A 16,247-nucleotide genomic window follows, 5' to 3' on the forward strand; every position below is an offset into this window, starting at 1 on the left:
TTAACAATTCCTTCAAGTTTTGTTACAGCTGAACAGAAAGAAAGGACAACTAGCTGTAGGGGGAATGGAGTCAGCAATTTTTTTTGCCCTTTAATGAGAATGCTCCAATAAAGAGGAGGAAAGAGAAGAAAGAATTAGTGAAGCATTTAACTATTGGATTTGCCCATGCATATTTCCACGGGCCAAAAATCCAAGACAGGGAGAGAAGAACAAGGTCTACAACACCCTAAGCATTCTTTAGGTGAGGTTCTCTCTGAAATAAGCTGCCAGACTTTTCTTTACACGGGTGAAATGTTTATTAAACGAGCTATTTGTTAAGTGACTTGTGGGTATGTTCATGGTATATTACACAGAAGCTTATTAACTTCCAGTGTTTATAGGATCTGAAACTTGCCTGCCACTATCCTAAGGTAAACAGTTTGTTCTCCCTTGAGCTTTCTGGATGTTGTGAGTTCCTCCAGGTCTGTAATCCTCCTGAGGTGTAACCCCAGACTCTAGCTGGGAACTTTGAGGAGATTAGCCTTTCCCCGGGCCAAGGGGAATTGTGGCCCACCCTGAGGGTCAGTCCATCCTTGTGTCTTGCTAGGACGCAAAGCTGGCAGATCTTCACATCAGCTGCGTTTTCATTGGTGGCTGAAGCTCAGAAGGAAAAAAAAAAGGTTGGAAAACATAGAAACTTAAACCGCTACGAAGCCTGCGGTACAAACTCTCTAGACCCCTAATCTTAGCCTGAGGTCGTTCTTCGCCTACTTTTTGTTTGTTTGCCACTTGAATCTGGTAAACCGGACGCCCTTCCTTAACCTGTTCGGAGGAGGTGCGGTCACCTGGAGCTTCCACCGCAGAAACGACGTCACCGGGCTGGGGTAAGGTAATCATCATCCCGGGATGGGCATGCAACTCTCGCGCCCTTCTTCCACCACAGTGGAAAAGCCAGCCAGAAACTCTCAAGCCTGTGGCTGTGAGCGCGGCTTTGAGAAAGTGGCGCCGGGGGATGGGGAACACGCCAGGCAGCAGTGATAACCCCCTGCAGCAAGCTTGCCCGGGCCAGGAACGGTCTCCGAACTCAGGGCTCCAACCACCCAGGTACCCAGGCAGAGCTCCCCCAGGGGATCGATCGGGAGAGCGGGACCCAGCCGCGCCGAGCCCACCATCGCGGCCCGAGGGGGACCCTCCGGGGTGGTGGGACGCACCCCGCGCGTCTTCCCGGGCTGGCTGCGGACACCCGGTCACGCCGCCACGCCGGAGTTGGAAGGGTCGGTAGTAGATCCTGGAGGAGGGCGCAGCGCTGGCTGCGCGCTGCCGGGTGGCGCCACGGGGACACCGCCACCCCCGCCGCGGAGTTGGTCTCCGCCGGTTGCGCAGCGGAGGGTTGGGGGCGGAGAGGAGGCAGTGGCCTCCGCGGCCCGGGAGGGGCGCACTGGCTGCGCGGCGCGAGGGCGTCGGGAGCCTCGGGGCTGGCGTGCGGCGGCGGCGGTGGCTGGAGCTGCTGCGGGCTTGCAGCTGCGTTAGGACTGGAGAGGAACCTACCTGAACCTGGGTCAGCCTAGAGGGCGGAGAGGCCCGGGGACGGCGCCAGCTGGCAAGGAAGATGAGATGGTGAGTGGGCGCTCGGGGCGCAGACTTTCCACCCCCCCACCCTTAGTTTCTCTTGCAAGCTTCAGGGACAAAAGCCCCGGCTGGGGTGGGCAGAGCCCAGAGCTGGGGACCCTGACCCCCATTGTGCATGAGTCTGGGAACGTTGGGTGGACTTCCGATGGCGAGGATTCTGGAGGGAAAGGGGTATCCTGGTAGAGCGATCGTAAGCCACAGGCGGCAAATATTTAGGGGTTCCGGGAACAACTTTTGGGGGGGGACAACTCTAATGCTCGAGGAAAGAGCAATCGGGGTCCTTGGGCTAGATCCTTGGGAATGAGACGTCCGGCTGCTGGATGGTGGGAAGGACGCGGCTCAGAGAAGACCCTCTTCACTCACTTGTCTGGCTAGCTTGGCTTCAGGTTCTACTTTTGTTTTAAGACTAAGGCTCCCCATGGAGAGAGCCCCTCAACGTTTAGGCGTGGCCGTCCCTCGCCTAACTTCGTGGCAGGGGAGCCCTGGGGGTGAGTTTCAACTCTTTCACCAGCGCTCCGCATAGCACCGGCGGAGCTGATATTGTTTGCTGGAACATTGAACAACTTTGCTCGTGTAGTCATTACTTATTAAAGCGTCGTGGACCTGGCTAACTCCCGCCACCGCCAGGAAATTAAGAGGGCTGACAGGCAGTCCCTTCCTGGGCTGGGGTTTCCTGTTGGAAAGAGTTTTACTCTGGAACTTGCTTCCAGCGGTTCCTCCTTTACCTTTCTCATGTAAAAGAGGGGAAGGGACCACGATCTTTGACCAGGCAGTCTGGCTCTGGGCTGTCGATCTTTGGCTGGCTTTGCCTTCTCTGAAAGTCTTCCATCTGTCCCGCTCTGAAGTTCTAGGATGCTAAACTAGACTCTTCCCAGCGCAGCTGGGAGGGGAAATGGACGAGGCATGAAACTGTAGAGTCCTGTTAATGTAAATATTTGTCAGCCGCGTTTCCCTTCAGTTACATCAGTGTGCAAGTTACAGATGTAGATGTTCAAGTGTGGGATGTGAACTTTAAGCTCCCTAATTCGGCTTTCTTTATACAGTTTGAAATTTGTCTCCCAGCTCTTAACACCTAAAGCAGTTTCAGAGATTCAGAAGGTTAAACGTTTGCCCTTGGAGCACTTGAATTCTTTGTTCGTGGTAGGGTAGCAACAGAGTAGTTGGCTTTGGGATAAATAAACCTTCAGAGTTATCCACTGTTTTAACAGAGTGGCCATATGCCTGGTGCCATTGCTCCCAATTGTGTAAATATTTGTTTGAATATAGAGCTAAGGTTCTTTGAAAAGTAACAGTTGTATCTTTCATGGTTTCTGTTTTGTAGCCTCCACATAGTTGTTTATAAGGCTTTTCTCTTCTTTTACATTTACTGTGAACTTTAAACATTGTGCGTACTTTAAGAAACTGCAGCATCTCAAAAAAGTGGATAGCTGGTAGGGCTTTTAATATCAAGGGAAGTTGAATTTTCCTTTTTGCTCCCAGCTAGTGTCCCTTTCGAACCTTCTGAGACTCAGAGGTTTGCAAACCCCAGCCCAACTCACAAATGAAAAAGTGAGATGTTTGGTCAAGGGTAGTCATCATTTCAGTCCATTTGCAAGGTTCAATCTGTTGCTTATAGCTGGCAGCTGCTGTTCTTTGGGGGAGGGGGAATTCACTATAGGGGACAGTCGCCAGGATCCTGAAGTAGGAATACTTGGAAAATAGGAATAAAACAATTGCTAACCTTTCTTTTCACCAACCTTACCTTGTCAAAGTCAACCGCTTTATCAACCTTTTCAGAACCATTTGTTTGTGAGTGCACTCTCTCTCTCTCTCTCTCTCTCTCTCTCTCTCTCTCTCACACACACACACACACACACACACAGAATAGGGACAAAGAGTCTAAATGATTAAACAAAACTGTTTTACACAATCTTCTTCAAACCTCTGTTTTGGAAAGTTTAAGTAGAGTTGGTTCTAAGTGCACTGGAGAAGTGACTTGAAAGAAGCGATTATTTTAGGAAACTTTTAGAGGGTAATTGAAGTTACGTTTGAGTAGTTGAAGTTAAGTTGTGCCAAATGCATCCCTTAGTAAGCAGGCTATATGCACAGGGATAACTTAGAAAACGCGAGTAAAATACCTTTGCTTTATTTTATGTTTTTGGTGTTTTGTTTTTTTTTTTTTTGTATCAATACTGGGGCTTGAACTTTGGGCTTGGACAAATACTTCTACTTGAGCCACACCTCCACTTCTAGCTCTTTTGGTATTTAACTGGAGATAAGAGCCTCAAGAGACTTTCCTGCCCCCTCCCAACCCTCCTCCAAGCTGGCTTCAAACTGAGAGCCTCAGATCTCAGCCTCCTGAATATCTAGGATTTCAGCTGTGAGCCACCAAAGGCTGGTTATATTTTACAATCTGACTGTTAAATCCCTGCTGGACTTTAGTTAACTGTGTAGGGGCACCCATTTGAACACAGACACCAAAGTGATGAGCTTTGTGAATTGAAGCAATGGTTCTCAGTTGGTAAAGGAAGGGTTCCAGGGGACAAGGACTGGCACAATGTGTTTTTGGTTGTCTCAGCTTGTGGTACTTGTGGTTGGAGTAATACTGGCATCTAGTCAATAGGGACTTTGGATGCTGTTAAACTTCCTACAATGCAGGGGATGCACGAAGAACTGTCCAGCTTCAGACTCTTTATTACCTCAGGGTTAGTTATTAACAAGATTAGAGATTTTAATTTAATTTAGATCCTCTAAGAACTCACTTAACTGTTGTTGCTCAACACAAAGAGATCATGTCATAGAAGCCTTTTTGGCTGTGGCAGACTCTTGCACTTGGCATTAAGTGTCTTAATGTACCCTACTTGTGAAGGAAGTTGTTTGTGTTCCTTGATGCACTTGAGTTGGCTTAAAAATCACAGGAATTTTCAGTGTTCAAGCACAGGCTTGCCTCCAAGATCACTGAGTTCAAAGTTCACCCCTTTGATTTTTTTTTTTTCATTTATAAATCAGATGCACAGATTGGAGACTTAAGAACTTGGGAGAGAAAGGGACAAACATCATTTCAGGATGAGAGAATTTTAAAAAATCAATATTTGGGCAAATGGGAATTAAAACAAACTTTAGGACTTGTTTCTACAGAAATGTTTCGAAGCACAGATCTCGCTCTGAATAGGTGGGGGTGGGAGAGAGTCATTAGCTATGGTGACTGAACCATAAGCCTGTGTACATCCACCTCAAGAAGGAGATAATGCCATCTTGTGACCTGTGACACCACTTCTGAGGCCAGCTCCATCCTTTCCATAGCAAAATGGGTAACAGATGGCTCCACAGGCATAGCAGATGCTGCTTTTGAATGCAGGTACAAAACAGAACATTCATGATTTTCCATCTCTCCCTGTCTTATCAGTTACAAATAGAGCACATGAATGGGCAGGGTTGTCTTGAACAGAAGGGAAAGAGAGAGGCCTCCAGAATGTGGAGGAAAACAGCCACCTGGCATCCATCTAAAGAAATGATCATCCTTCGAGCAATTGTGGAGAAATCCACAAAGTGGTTGAGTGGGTCTCGTAGATGAACTGAATTGCATAGAACTTGGATTGGGAATTACATAGAACTTTGATTAGGCAATTTAAACTAGGCTGCTTGGGGGTGAGGTTGGGGGGACTAGGTATCCAAAATACTTCTGGTGAAAAAAGAAATCTTCTAACTGAACAACTGTCCAGAACAAGTCATTCTTCTATTCAATTGCACCTTCTTATATTTAAAGTCTCCACCATTCTGTTTGCTGATCATTAAGGAAACAATGAGTAGTTTAAAGTTATTCTTACTTTCCTGAGAAAGTTTAATAAGTATAGTACTTGTAAAACACACAAAAAAGTGTAATATTTGTGAATGGCTCTGTTACTAGAGAAGAGCTATCTCAATGAGTTTTTGATTATCAGAGGAGTTGTACAGGATCAATTACAAGCATATATACTCTCACATTTATAGTATTATGTTGAGGTTAGGCTAGATGAGGATGGGTTCCAATCTCGTGTGCCCAGTGGTTCTGCCATAGTAATGATTTTATCCACTCTTGAAATCTGGGAGAGTCTCACAATACCGAAGCGTTTTAGTGCCTTTTCTGGGAGAGGTCAGAGCTCTGAATGGTACTGAGGGCGTTCTGATCATCTTGACAATCAGCCAAGTGGTTAACCTCAAAGCAAAGTACTTGTAATCTATTTAGAAATGACTCCAAAGCAATGAGTCTTTTAATAGGTCTACCCCCTGCAGGTTCTGCTCTAAGGAGAACAGGAGCCTTGTCATTACCACCGTCCATCTGGTCATTCTTATTAATCAAACCTCTCCCTGCCCTGCCCCCAACCTCCTCCCCCTTCCATGTTGGTACAGAAGACTTAGTGAATAATAATAATAATAATAGTAAAATCATGTCTGGAAATATTCATTAGAATTTCCTTAATGTGACTTATCTTTTGAAAATAAAGCCAAAAAAAGTAGTTCAGGTTTTCAAATCTCTTTAAAATACTTATTCACTAAGGTAAATTTGTCTCTGTGACATCCAGGAATTTACTCTACTAGGGTTAATTGGCACACGGTTTTCATGATATTTAGGAAGGTTTCTTTGACATTATTGAAAAGCAGTTTTGTGGTCTATCTGTTTTAGAGACAAGATTTTTAAGGTAGTGTGGTAAAGAAACCCAAGTATAATAATCTTATTTCTGAGGCACAGGAAGGCACTTCCCGTATGAAGAAATGAACAAACTACATATAGGTAACAGGCTGTTGTATGGAGCTTTTAATAGATTTTTGTAGGAGCTTTCTATTTACTTTGTTAATAAGTTGATTCAATTAATTGCTTTTCTTCATTTTGCACCTTAAGAAAAGAATCCAATCTTAAAATTATTCCTGACCCCCTTAAACAGGGCCAGCCTTTCCTAAATCTTGCTAAGCCTAGTGGAAAGCTGGTCTTGATAAATTTAGAATGTTTTCTTTAAACCTCGTATGTGACTTCTGCAGATGACAATAGGATTATGGACTTGACCTATGAAATAGCAAAAAAAAAAAAAAAAAAAAGCTAAGTGTTACTAAAGTTCCCTAAGAATTGTTTTGTCATGATTAGCCTGCTAAATCCAGCGTAGGTGAAAAGAAAAGAAGGCCAAGTCCTGCATTCTTCTGACCAATCCAGACGCAATCTGAATCGTGCTTTATGGCCAAGAGATATTCAGAAGGGACTGGAAAGAGATGTCTGGCTCCCAAAGTGCTTGTATCACTGCCAAAGTAGGTTTTCAAAAATAGCTTAAGATTTATTAAGGAAATTGCAGGCCATGGGAATGCAGACAAATTATTTCTTGTACAGCAGCACACTGAATCAACTCCCCGTACTATATTTCATTAACATCATTCTGACCAGTTATGTTATGCCGAAACAATTAACCATGCCCTTTGGAATGTCATGGTGAACCAAGCTGGTGAAAACTTCTCCCAATTAGGTAGCTGTAAGCTTATCAGTAAAACATGCTTATGTACTGTGGTCATTTCCATTTCCTGCATTATGTAACAGGCACTCTTCTGTTATTTAACTGGTACCTAAGGGAATTCAGAAAGTCAGAGCAGAAAGCACACGTTTTACTCTCATCATTTTAAATATGGAGGAACCCTGGCTTGCACAAGATGAGGATAGCTGATGTGACTTGCTTCAGGTCTTTCTCTTGTTAGTTGGCAGGACAGGTCTCCTGACTCACATCCTTGGCAGCCTGTCCAATGTTCTCAATAGTGGATTAACCATAACCCTAACAATAACATCTTAATATAACCCTTTTCTTTATTAGGTCTTTTGGCTAGCCTTCATTTAAATTAAATTAAACTTAGCCAATTGTTTATTGATCTTAACTGCTTCAAAAGTTTTCCCTTTATGCTTCCAGGCAATAAATAATCAAACACATAGATTTAAGAAGGGGAAAGTTAAGTGTTATAATATACATTCTGCACAATCAACTATTAAGTAAGGTAGTATCATTATCATTAGTATTTTAATACTGGAACTGGGGCTTGAACTCAGGGCCTCATGCTCTCACTAGGCTTCTCCAGCCCTTTAAGGCTGGCACTCTACCACCTGGGCCACTTCCAGATTTTTGCGGGCTAATTGGAGATAAGATTTGTCCGTTCTTGATGGTTTCAAACTAAGGCCCTCAGATCTCAATCTCGGGAGTAGTCAGAATTACAGACATGAGCCACCAACACTCAGCTCATTATTATTTTCTTATTTTATTGTAGAATTGTGCATCTCATCGCAATGTTTTGATCAACAATAGACCTCATACATGATGGCCATTATGACTCTATCACCTAGTAATGGGGAATACATCCTTGTATGCACAATCACACTCTATGATATTTGCTCATTGATAATATCACCTAACTATTCATTTCTGAGATTGTATTCCCATCATTAAGCAAAACACACGGACAAAACTTTGTTTTCATGGGCAGAGCTTCTAATTCATGACTGAGATGGTAGCTTCAGAGCTGAGGTAGAGCATCTTTATTTCTGTGTGATACTAGTGTTGATATTTTCCTTACTTCATGTTAGCTTTGAGTATAAAGGACTTAGGGTACTTTTCTCTCTGGTCAGGAAAGTGTGTATATCATACATAGATATTAAGACCTTCAAGTCAGGTATTCTATGACTCTCTCTCTCTCTCTCTCTTTTTCTTTTCTTTTTGTTAGACGGCTTGAAATCAGGGATTGGGTGCTGCCCCTGAGCTTTTTCGCTTAAAACTAGAGATCTAACCACCTTGAGCCACAACTCCAGTTTTCTGATAGTTAACTGGAGATAATAGTCTCACAGACTTTCTTGCCAAGGCTAGGTTTGAATCTCAATCCTTAGCTCTTAGCCTTCTGAGTAGCTAGGATTACAGGTGTGAGCCACCAGCACCTGGTTGTTTTATGACTACCTCTCTAAGCTTTACCTCTTTCCTAGAGGGATTGTATAATGGAGAAGGATTTTTCTAGGCACATGGAGAACTTGGTTGAATCACTAAAAACAGGGATACATTATGCCAGCGATTAGGATTAGAAACATCTGGAAATCATTAATTTAGGAATTTTTCAGAAATTTGTATCATGAGTTAGAATGGTTTGAAGTTTCAGTGAAGAAACTGATAAAATGGGTCTGTGATTTTCTACCTAAATAATTGCTTTACTTTCAGTGAAATAGTATCAACATTTAAAAGGAATTCTAAAAAGTATATAAATTTCTTTCTTAGCCTAACTATGTAGTATGTGTGTGAGAGGGTGTAAATAGTTCTACCTTATTGAAGCAATGACTTTGTTGTTTTGTTTGTATTTTATTTTATTATTATTTATTTTTAGGGCCAGAACTGGGGCTTGAACTCAGGGTCTAAATGCTGTCCCATTGCTATTTTGCTGAAAGCTGGTTCTCTTCTACCTGAGCTATAGCTCCACTTCCTTTTTCCTTTTCATGCTTATTTCGAGATAAGAGTCCCATGGATGTTTCTATTCAGGCTGCCTTTGAACTGTGATTCTCAGCTCTCAGCTTCTTGAGTAGCTAGGATGAAAGATATGAACCACCAGTGCCTTTTTGTCTGTGTTTTTAAGCACACTCTCACTATGTAGCTCCAGCTTGCTTGGAATTCTCAGTCTTCCTGCCTCAGTCTCTCCTGAATTCTGGGAGGTGCGTACCCCTATGCTGGACTTTAAAGTTCCAACAAGCAAGTCTTATTCTAGGAAATAGCACAAAAACTCTTTGTTAAAGAATCCTATAACTAATTCATTACTGGACTTTTTGCTTTTGGGGATGGGTGGGCCATTACTGGGGCTTGAATCCAGGGCCTTGGCACTGTCCCTGGGTGTTTTTGCTCAAGGCTAGCACACACACCTGAGCCCCAGTTCTGCTTCTGGATTTTTGATGATTTATTGAAGATGAAGATTTTTCTGCTGGGGCTGGCTTTGAACAAAGAATATCTGACCTCAGGCTCTTGATTAGCTAGCTAACCACCTAAGCTAAGATTCTTAAGAATTAATAGAAAACAGAGCCAGGTGCTGGTGGTTCACGCCTGTAATCCTAGTCTGGAGGTTGAGATCTGAGGATCACAGTTCAAAGCCAGCCCGGGCAGGAAAGTCCATTAGACTCTTATCTCCAATAAACCACCAGAAAACCGAAAGTAGGGCTGTGGCTCAAGTGGTAGAGCACTAGCCTTGAGCTGAAGAGTTGAGGGACAACGTCCAGGCCTAGAGTTCAAGCCCCATGACAAACAACAACAACAACAAAAAATCAATAGAAAGCAATCTAGACTTATTTAAAAGTAAGACTGGTATTTTCCAGAAGGAGATGTTTGAAGATGGTTATGGAGATATGTGGAAAGGTGAGGCTTGTTTGCAGAGATGGAGGAGCCTGAGGAGGGTTCAAGGATTGAGAAGAAACATTTGTAATGTAAGAAGATTTGTTTGCAGAGGGGGACTTGTGGGGAGGAAGGATTTAAAGAAGCATAGTATCTCTGGAACAAGGGATGAATAGACTTCCTTTGGATTTCTGAAATGAGAATATTGCAGAAAAGGAAATGGTTCTTTCTGAAGCTTCTAATTAGCCTCCCTCCCCCCTTTTCCTCGTTCATGTTTGATGTGATTAGTGGACATGAGAGGGAGGATTGTGTGTCCATTGTTCTTCATTGTGGAGCTTAGGACTTGGGGGTTGAAATGGATTCCTCAGTTTTTCCCTTTCAGTCTCTTCAGGCTCCCCCTGCTGCCATTGGTGGCCACAGTTGATTCCCCCTCCCCACCCCCCTGCATAGAGTCCCTAGGAAGAATGACACTGAAGAGACTGTTGTAAGCCAGGTCTGAATTCAATTACATGTCATCAGTACATGCTTTATTCATAACAGAGCCATACTGTAAACATCAGTGCGGAAGGAGACCAGCCTGGGGACCACCAGTGTACTGGGACAGCTTTGAAGAGCAGGCATCAACCACTGTCGGCTCCAAAGTACTTACTGTCTTGGAGGCAGCTTTTCAGTTCCAAGAGCTCTGGCAAGCCAACTGTACTCAAACTTTAATATAATGTGAATATTTTCATCTACACCTTAATTTTTTTTAATTTTGAAATTTCTTTTCTCAAATTGTCTTGATTACTTACATCCTTCCTATTTTCCCAACAACATAAAACAATTCCACTTTCCTACTCTTGCCTTAACAATATTTTTGTGATGAATTCTTGCCATGTTGAGTGACTCTAGGCAGTGTCTACATATGACAATGTAAGAATACAAGTACATACTGGATAGTTTAGGAATCTTCAGACGTTGCTTGGATATATCACGTGGACAAGTGCAATCATGTAGGTCACATTTTAAGTCCATCTTCTCAACATAATAACATAACACATGGTTTTAATTTGCTTTTCAAAGCCTTGAGTGTATTTTCAATATCTTTTGATTTTCAGCTGCCACTGGAGTTTGAACTCAGGATCATGCATACATTTAGCTTACCTTGCCTGGCTGGTGCTCTACTACCCGAGCCATGCCTTGACCCAAGTTTTTTGCTGCTTTTTCTTTTTGGGGGGCTGGGGAGAGTATGGATATAGAGTCTTATGAACTTCCTTTTATTTTGTTTTGTCTTGTTTTTTTGGTTAGTTGTGGGGCTTGAACTCTGGGCCTGGGCGCTGTCTCTCAGCTCTTCAGCTCAAGGCTAGGGCTCTACCAACTTGAGCCACAGTGCTACTTCCAGTTTTCTGGTGGTTAATTAGAGATAAGAGTCTCATGGACTTTCCTGCCCATGCTGGATTTGAACCATGATCCGCCAAATCTCAGTTTCTTGAATAGCTAGGATTATAGACATGAGCTACAGGCACTCAGACTGTTTTCATTATCTTAAAACTGGGATGTCTGCAGCCTGGCACTGGCAGTGTTGTGACTTCACTGTTGGTCATTTATATTTGAAGGGGATGAGTTTCATTGTGCTATCTGGTATATATGGAACTGGAGAATTGTATTTTAAAACAAATGCCAGAATTGTACCAAAGAGATCTCTAAAGAAACAATTAAAAAATAATCCCTGAAATTGTGTTTTAAGTAATTTTTTTGACCAGAACAAAAAGTGTGGTGGCATTCGTTTCTGAAATCTCTCTGGGAATTTCTGGCATTTTCTGACAATGAGATAGATCCATATTTAAGGTGGTTAAATAACAAGAGTCATGGAGGGATTAAATTTATGGATTGGAAAGTAAACATGAATATTTCAACAAGCATTAGCTTCTTTCCTGTTTAGACTTCCCAATAGTAGCCTTTCCCTCAGATGGCCACCAGATGCATTCTCTCCTTCTCCTGGACCATTCTGTAGATGTGCGTAGACTAATGCATGTAGCTGTTAAATCTCTTAGGATTGTTTTGCTTTTGCAATAACACAATGTAGGGATCTTACCACTTCACTGAGAACTCTTGTTTGTTCATATAAAATGTACCAGAAACCCAAAATTAACATAGCAATGCAAATAATGAAGACAAGTCTTAAACTTTGGAGTTTTCTTTCCCTCATCATTTCTTATACATTTTAATTCAGATCCCTCTCTTCCTCTTCTTCCTTCTCATTCTCCTCTTCCTCCTCCCTTCTATTCAATTTGTCACCATGCCAAGGTCTTTTTGCAGACTTCTTCACCTCCACCATCCTCATCCTTCCTCTTCTCTGAAGTCAGCTGTGGTCTCTAATGTAATCTGCCTGCAATCACTTCCCTCCCACATCATTGCCTGGGGAATTCAGTCCACAGTTTTCCATTGTGCACCCCCACCTCCTGCTTCTATTCCCTTTGTCTACACCTTAAACCACAATCAAAATACATTTCTGAGTGCTAGTCTCCATTTCCCACTTCTCTTTCTTTCTTTCTTTCTTTCTTTCTTTCTTTCTTTCTTCCTTCCTTCCTTCCTTTCTTCCTTCCTTCTTTCCTTCCTTCCTTTCTTTCTTTCTTTCTTTCTTTCTATCTTTCTTTCTTTCTTTCTTTCTTTCTTTCTTTCTTCCTTCCTTCCTTCCTTCCTTTCTTCCTTCCTTCTTTCCTTCCTTTCTTTCTTTCTTTGTTTCCCCATACTGGGGCTTGAACTCATGTCCTGGTTGCTGTCTGTTAGCTTTTATTGCTTAAGGCTGACACTCCATCACTTGAGCCACAGCTCTACTTCTGGCTTTCTGTTAGTTCATTGGAGATAAGAATCTCATGGACTTTCCTGCCTGTGCTGGTTTTTAACCTCAGTCCTCAGAACCTCAGTCCTCAGGGATCAACCCCTTAAGTTGCTAGAATTACAGACATGCACCACTGTCAACAGTCTACATTTCCCATTTTTTAGGCTTACACTCACAGGAGCACACCACAGAGGAAAAAAAAGTGCACTGGAAGTAGGAAAGGAGAGAGTTATCAACAGTTACTGATATTACTCATGGGGTCAGAAAGATTCTGGTTGATCCTTTATCTTCTGGCTTGAATTTATTTTTAGGATTAAGAGATATTTAGTTGAGATAAGCATATGTGTATAGTAAGCCATGACAGGAAAACTAAGCTTTAACAAATGGATGACTTCTGTATCTGTACCTGATGATAAAAATCTTGAAATGAATGAACCTTTGTACATCCTTAGTAGACCCAATGAAGTTGAAGCAAAAACTAGAGTATCAAACATGAATATTCCTTTCAATCTTTGCCAGCATGTTCTTCCATCTAAGTAAGTCATTAGTAACTTTTCCCTACAAACACATGCCTGAAATATGTTGCATGGCTCTTTCTCAGATGTGGTTATTATTTGTGAATATCTTTCTAGCTTTGCTTTTGAACAACTAATATTTTTCAGCCTGTAATATTGTAGAAAAACCTGGAATTGTATTTTGTTTGACCAATAGAAGTGCTTCAATAATACACTTCATTGATTTATTTTTTGAAGAAATATGTATAAGGAGAAGATAGAGACAGATGGTTATACCATATGGGGTTTTGAGGAAGTTCTGGTAGTTCAATACTCTATTGTTTCATGAGCCCAAAGAAAGAAGGGACATAACCAGTAATATTTCATTCAGGATGGTTAACATTTACAACTTCAAACAAGTTCAAAGGTATAACTACATTTTATCATCTATGATGACATCAATATCTTCAAGCACTGAGTCAAAAGTTAAACTCTGTGTAATCATCTTGACAGAAGGTAATCTTGAGTTAAAGTTGATGTTCTTTTTTTCAGAGGTATAGGATATTGATATTCAAAATTATAAGTTGATTTCTGTTTTCTTCTATAGAATAACAGAACCACTTCACATCAGAAAATACTGTAACAGCTACCTTTTAAAAAATGAAGCCACTAATGTTATTGGCTAAGCTATATTCAGTAAACATCTGGAAACTCTTTTGGTAATCATTCTGTTAGCTTTATTCATATTAGGGAAGGTATTTATTATTTGGTGACGTTTTTGGTTTTTCAGATGCCTAAAGTATATATAATTAACATTTTTGTTAGAGTCATTCTACAGAGTTAGAAAAAATAATTTGCAGTCTTCATATACATGCATATTGAGTTAGTCTGCTCAAAAAGTTCCTTCCAATAACATTTTCTGGAAGAATTAGCATCTGGCCCAAAAACTGGGCAAAAGCTAAAGAAAAAAATGAAAATCTAAGCAAGTAAAAAATGAAATATTGCTGGGCGCTGGTGGCTCACCCTTGTAATCCTAGCCATTCATGAGATTTGAGATCTGAGAACTGTGATTCAAAGACAGCCTGGGCAAGAAAATCTGTGAGACCCTTATCTCCAATTAACTACCAGAAAAATGGAAGTGGCTCTGTGGCTCAAAGTAGTACACTGCAAGCCTTGAGCAAAAAGGCTCAGGGACAGCGCCCAGGCCCTGAGTTCAAGACCCATGACCAACAACAATACAACAAAAAGTATTACTAAAGATTATATGCTAGTGTTTTGTACCAAGTAATTTTCTATGTCAAGATATTTGAAATGTGTAAAACGTGAACTGATATGAGGGTAATGAATGAACACTCACTACTAAAAATACCATCCAGTTATAGTCATGATTAATCTTTGATGTGATTTCTTTTAGTTCACTGTAACTGCTATCACTGTGGTGAACTGGCATACGAGACAGAGAAAATGCTGGTTTTTATGGAGAGGCAGCAGTGGAAATGGCAAGAAGTGATCAAATGTAGAATAGATCTGAAGGGTAAAGTTTACAGGGTTTGTTGATGGATACAATGAAGAGGGAAGTTTAGTGGAAAGATTAATGATGACCACTGAGGTATTGGCCTTGTGTTTGTATGTAACGGTGCAAGTATGCATTACAAACTGTCCTTAGTGCACTTATTATATGCACAAGACATACCTGTGTGTGCATAATCAATGTAAATGGGAGGCTATAAGAAAACTGTACATGTTATATGTTCTTTTAAATGTACATTATATGAATGTGTTTCATACTATAAAGTGTACTTCAAACTGTAATTTAAACAAGTAACATAATACTCATGTGAATACTGTACCTCTTTCCCTTTTTTATCCTATTGTTGGGCATATGGGTGCTCTTTCTTTCTCTCTTTCCCTTCCTTCCTTCCTTCCTTCCTTCCTTCCTTCCTTCCTTCTTTCTTTCTTCCTTTCTTTCCTTCTTTTCTTCATTTCTTCTTTCTTTTTGTGCAATGCCTATATTTCTTTCTTTTAAAAAATTTTATTGTAAAGGTAATATGCAGAGGGGTTACAATTAGATGTCACGTAATGAGTACATTTCCTTTTGAATAATGTCACCCCCTCCTTCATTCTCTCCCAGTTTTTCCCCTCCTCACTCCTCTCCCATGTGTGCTTTTTTGTAGTATAATAAGTAACAGTATCATCCTCTCAAGATCCATTTATTTCCTTAATTCCTCAGTTCTGAAAGATTTGACTGGGAACTGGCCAAAGTTTGCTGGAATTTCAGTCGGGTAAATCGACTACAGATGAAATTAATACAGAAATAACAACAAAACCCCATTGCACAAATAATATATACTTCTAAAATATATAAAAGAAAAATAGAAATTCTTGACATGACTTCTCTTAACTTGGTGCAGAGACAACTACATTTGGAAACCACTCAGTAGCCATCTGTGGTACTTCTTGAATGCTGGATGGAGATATATTACAAAGTCTGAGGTTCTTGAAGGTTGGAAAACAGACTCAGTATTCAACAAGAACACTTAAACTGTATTTTTCCTTTTGTTGATAATCTAGGGAAAATGTTTTTATCAGTGGAAAGATTTTTTTTTGTTTTTATCTGCAGTGATAGATTTAATTCAGAGACATTTAATAGAGTTCAAATGGATGGTAGTCAGACTAAGGTCCAAAACGTATTTATACAGCCACGTAAGTTTTGGGGGAACTTTAACCATGAAAGATATAATCCTGATGGAGGGATGGTTGGGTTCTGATGGGTATACAGGATGGAGCGAGATGTTGCTAGGCATCTTGCTAGACAGTGTTTGATCCCAGTGATGATGATGGTGCATTTAAAATACCAGGGAATTTGGAGAATTCAACAGTGTAGAGTTTTCATATATTCCATCTTGAACATGTGACAGTTTTTGGATTACCCTTTCCTCTGTCATCATGAGTTCTTATGAGTTCAGGAGCTTTAAAGTCTTCCCA

General features: G+C 41.2%; 1 protein-coding gene across 4 annotated transcripts in view; it reads left to right on the forward strand.

The window, feature by feature from the left end:
- Positions 1–1,452: 1,452 nt before the first annotated feature.
- Positions 1,453–16,247, forward strand: part of Phldb2 (pleckstrin homology-like domain, family B, member 2) — a 94,383-nt gene continuing 79,588 nt past the window's right edge. For all 4 annotated transcript variants that reach the window (XM_013028587.1, XM_013028583.1, XM_013028586.1 and 1 more), the window contains exon 1: positions 1,453–1,596. The gene's annotated coding sequence lies outside the window, so the exon portion shown is untranslated. The remainder of the gene's footprint in view (positions 1,597–16,247) is intronic.

The sequence above is a fragment of the Dipodomys ordii genome, unplaced genomic scaffold, assembly GCF_000151885.1.
Source record: "Dipodomys ordii isolate 6190 unplaced genomic scaffold, Dord_2.0 Scaffold111, whole genome shotgun sequence".
NCBI lineage: Eukaryota > Metazoa > Chordata > Mammalia > Rodentia > Heteromyidae > Dipodomys > Dipodomys ordii.